Source organism: Schistocerca piceifrons, unplaced genomic scaffold (assembly GCF_021461385.2).
Source record: "Schistocerca piceifrons isolate TAMUIC-IGC-003096 unplaced genomic scaffold, iqSchPice1.1 HiC_scaffold_407, whole genome shotgun sequence".
NCBI lineage: Eukaryota > Metazoa > Arthropoda > Insecta > Orthoptera > Acrididae > Schistocerca > Schistocerca piceifrons.
In genome coordinates, this window is record NW_025728633.1 from 30001 (window position 1) to 35000 (window position 5000).

Below are 5000 nucleotides of genomic sequence, written 5' to 3' on the forward strand. Positions count from 1 at the left end.
AACAACGTGTAACCTAACCTAACCTAACCTATGTTGTACCTTAACCTAACCTATGTTGTACCTTAACCTAACCTATGTTGTGCCTTAACCTAACCTATGTTGTGCCTTAACCTAACCTATGTTGTGCCTTAACCTAACCTATGTTGTGCCTTAACCTAACCTATGTTGTGCCTTAACCTAACCTATGTTGTGCCTTAACCTAACCTATGTTGTGCCTTAACCTAACCTATGTTGTGCCTTAACCTAACCTATGTTGTGCCTTAACCTAACCTATGTTGTGCCTTAACCTAACCTATGTTGTGCCTTAACCTAACCCATGTTGTGCCTTAACCTAACCCATGTTGTGCCTTAACCTAACCCATGTTGTGCCTTAACCTAACCCATGTTGTGCCTTAACCTAACCCATGTTGTGCCTTAACCTAACCCATGTTGTGCCTTAACCTAACCCATGTTGTGCCTTAACCTAACCCATGTTGTGCCTTAACCTAACCCATGTTGTGCCTTAACCTAACCCATGTTGTGCCTTAACCTAACCCATGTTGTGCCTTAACCTAACCCATGTTGTGCCTTAACCTAACCCATGTTGTGCCTTAACCTAACCCATGTTGTGCCTTAACCTAACCTATGTTGTGCCTTAACCTAACCCATGTTGTGCCTTAACCTAACCCATGTTGTGCCTTAACCTAACCCATGTTGTGCCTTAACCTAACCCATGTTGTGCCTTAACCTAACCCATGTTGTGCCTTAACCTAACCCATGTTGTGCCTTAACCTAACCCATGTTGTGCCTTAACCTAACCCATGTTGTGCCTTAACCTAACCCATGTTGTGCCTTAACCTAACCCATGTCGTGCCTTAACCTAACCCACGTCGTGCCTTAACCTAACCCACGTCGTGCCTTAACCTAACCCACGTCGTGCCTTAACCTAACCCACGTTGTCGCCTAACGTAACCCACGTTGTCGCCTAAACCTGCTCTGTAATTGTTATACGACTCGTTCAATTAGTGTAGTGTTGCCCACCCGCAACCCTCGCAATATAGTTCGCTACTCGCACTCCCCGCTCCCCTGTGTATCGCTTCATGTTAAACACCTTGCAAGTCTTGCTCACTTTCCACATGCTCCTGCTGTACACTGTAATGTGGATGGCAGCAGGACGTACATGCCGCCCCTCCCCACGTCCCCACCTTGCCCCCTGCCTTCGCAAGCTGGTTGGTGAGAACTTTGCATGTTCAATGCCCTCCGCATGCGACGTACTCAGGCTACGTTGTGGTGCGGCCTGTGTCAACTGTCCGCTAATGTCGTACGCGTAAACCACAATCTGTACTGCACATTCGTCCTTATGTACTGAATGATACATCGTGGCACATGTGTGACCGTACAACGACTGCGCCCAAAAACGGCGGACCATACAGTGCAAATATTGTGCACGCAGCTACGTGTCGTCTCCCTATGAGAGCTGGATTGCAGTGTGGTACGCCATAGAGACGTGTGGGAGGAACGGACGCCGTGGATGGCGATCAGCATGAGCTGTCTGTTGATGTATTCGGACCTAGTCGTCTCTCCTCACACACCGTGATGGCATGGTGCACCGCGTTCCATATCTGCGACATGCTACAGAGGCCGGTTGACAGTCGTTCGAGCAATGGACATCGCATACGTACGGGGGCCACCTTCCACGTATTGTCTAGGCGTGCACATTTTGTTGCGTGTATGTGGGCAGACGTAGTGTGGCGTGACACCTGACACAGGCATGCAATAATCGTGGAAGTTGCAAATGGCGATGGACGCCTGCGTTTTCTGGTGAAGTTACGCAAATGAACAAATGGTAACCTGTTGTGGTGCGGTTGTTCTCGCTAGGGGTGAATCGGTGATGGCGACGATAGGTTGAGGTACTAACCGGTTGTTCCAGCGATACCCACCATGCCGACGAAACTGAACGGCATCTGGGTGTGAAGCGATACGCGGCGGTGGCTGGGTGGGACCGTCCCCGGCCGGTGAGGGGGCGCCTCCCGGCGTGCTGGCCGCGCGGTGCGTGGGCGCACGCGCTACAGCCGGCTGGTGGGGGCGGCCAGTGGCAGGCGCGCCGGCCGACGGACGCGGCAGGCGTCGCAGCTGCGCGCCGGCGCACCCTGCGCGCGGCGCCGTGCGGCCAAAGTAGGTCCTCGCGGGCCCGGTGCGAAGCGCGGTGGACATCTTCAGTGTGCTGGTCCGATTGAGGACTGTGTGCGTTGAGGATGCGCTGCCGCCCGGCGCTCGGCGCCGCGACGCCGTCTGCTGCTCGGTCGCCCCAGCGGTTCTCGCTGGTGGTTTGTATCGCAGCTGTGCGGATGTGTTGGCGCGTGCGCTGTGCTGGGAGAGTTCGCTTCGGCACCCAAGTGGGGCTTTTGTCCTTCTGTGGCGCTGGCGTTGGAGCTGCCGGTCACCGTAGGTGGCGCGTGTTGTCTCCCGCCGGCAATGCCACGACAGCACGCTCCCGGGCCTCTGTCGGCAGCGGCAAGCTCAGTTGGGAGCACGGGTGGTCGCACCGAAAGCGTCTACTCGCCTAACTCCGGGCGATTGCGCCTCTCTCGAACCCGACCAAGTACTTGGGACGGCGCTGCGCGCCGCCGGGACCTGAGAGGGTTTCGAGGTGTATTGTGCAGGGGAGCTCAGCCTCCTCCTGTTTGCAGAATGATTGAGCGGACGCTTGCGTGTTCGCGCGGGCCCCCGGGACACACTCCCGGGCGGCCGGCTGCTCAGCTCTAGTTGACGCAGCTCCCTGGTTGATCCTGCCAGTAGTCATATGCTTGTCTCAAAGATTAAGCCATGCATGTCTCAGTACAAGCCGCATTAAGGTGAAACCGCGAATGGCTCATTAAATCAGTTATGGTTCCTTAGATCGTACCCACGTTACTTGGATAACTGTGGTAATTCTAGAGCTAATACATGCAAACAGAGTCCCGACCAGAGATGGAAGGGACGCTTTTATTAGATCAAAACCAATCGGTCGGCTCGTCCGGTCCGTTTGCCTTGGTGACTCTGAATAACTTTGGGCTGATCGCACGGTCCTCGTACCGGCGACGCATCTTTCAAATGTCTGCCTTATCAACTGTCGATGGTAGGTTCTGCGCCTACCATGGTTGTAACGGGTAACGGGGAATCAGGGTTCGATTCCGGAGAGGGAGCCTGAGAAACGGCTACCACATCCAAGGAAGGCAGCAGGCGCGCAAATTACCCACTCCCGGCACGGGGAGGTAGTGACGAAAAATAACGATACGGGACTCATCCGAGGCCCCGTAATCGGAATGAGTACACTTTAAATCCTTTAACGAGTATCTATTGGAGGGCAAGTCTGGTGCCAGCAGCCGCGGTAATTCCAGCTCCAATAGCGTATATTAAAGTTGTTGCGGTTAAAAAGCTCGTAGTTGGATTTGTGTCCCACGCTGTTGGTTCACCGCCCGTCGGTGTTTAACTGGCATGTATCGTGGGACGTCCTGCCGGTGGGGCGAGCCGAAGGCGTGCGACCGCCCCGTGCGTGCTCGTGCGTCCCGAGGCGGACCCCGTTGAAATCCTACCAGGGTGCTCTTTATTGAGTGTCTCGGTGGGCCGGCACGTTTACTTTGAACAAATTAGAGTGCTTAAAGCAGGCAAGCCCGCCTGAATACTGTGTGCATGGAATAATGGAATAGGACCTCGGTTCTATTTTGTTGGTTTTCGGAACCCGAGGTAATGATTAATAGGGACAGGCGGGGGCATTCGTATTGCGACGTTAGAGGTGAAATTCTTGGATCGTCGCAAGACGAACAGAAGCGAAAGCATTTGCCAAGTATGTTTTCATTAATCAAGAACGAAAGTTAGAGGTTCGAAGGCGATCAGATACCGCCCTAGTTCTAACCATAAACGATGCCAGCCAGCGATCCGCCGCAGTTCCTCCGATGACTCGGCGGGCAGCCTCCGGGAAACCAAAGCTTTTGGGTTCCGGGGGAAGTATGGTTGCAAAGCTGAAACTTAAAGGAATTGACGGAAGGGCACCACCAGGAGTGGAGCCTGCGGCTTAATTTGACTCAACACGGGAAACCTCACCAGGCCCGGACACCGGAAGGATTGACAGATTGATAGCTCTTTCTTGATTCGGTGGGTGGTGGTGCATGGCCGTTCTTAGTTGGTGGAGCGATTTGTCTGGTTAATTCCGATAACGAACGAGACTCTAGCCTGCTAACTAGTCGCGTGACATCCTTCGTGCTGTCAGCGATTACTTTTCTTCTTAGAGGGACAGGCGGCTTCTAGCCGCACGAGATTGAGCAATAACAGGTCTGTGATGCCCTTAGATGTTCTGGGCCGCACGCGCGCTACACTGAAGGAATCAGCGTGTCTTCCTAGGCCGAAAGGTCGGGGTAACCCGCTGAACCTCCTTCGTGCTAGGGATTGGGGCTTGCAATTGTTCCCCATGAACGAGGAATTCCCAGTAAGCGCGAGTCATAAGCTCGCGTTGATTACGTCCCTGCCCTTTGTACACACCGCCCGTCGCTACTACCGATTGAATGATTTAGTGAGGTCTTCGGACTGGTACGCGGCATTGACTCTGTCGTTGCCGATGCTACCGGAAAGATGACCAAACTTGATCATTTAGAGGAAGTAAAAGTCGTAACAAGGTTTCCGTAGGTGAACCTGCGGAAGGATCATTACCGACTAGACTGCATGTCTTTCGATGTGCGTGTCGTGTCGCGCAACACGCTACCTGTACGGCTCGCCGTAGCCGTGCGCCGCGTGCGGAACCACGCGTGCCTCTCAAAACTAGCGGCAATGTTGTGTGGTACGAGCGCTGAAGCGCTGGAGCGGCTGGCCTGCGGCACCTGGCGCCTGGCGCCGGTTTTGAATGACTTTCGCCCGAGTGCCTGTCCGCTCCGGTGTGGAGCCGTACGACGCCCGTCGGCCGTGAGGCCGTTGGACACAGAACGCTGGAACAGGGGCCGCCACACGCCTCACTCCCGCCTATGCGACCGTCTCGAAAGAGACGGCGG

General features: G+C 54.5%; 1 non-coding gene across 1 annotated transcript; it reads left to right on the forward strand.

Annotated features, from left to right (window-relative positions):
• The first annotated feature begins 2755 nt into the window (after positions 1-2755).
• Positions 2756-4664, forward strand: LOC124748213. The gene has a single exon (XR_007011646.1). It is a non-coding gene; the product is annotated as a small subunit ribosomal RNA (ribosomal RNA).
• Positions 4665-5000: the final 336 nt, after the last annotated feature.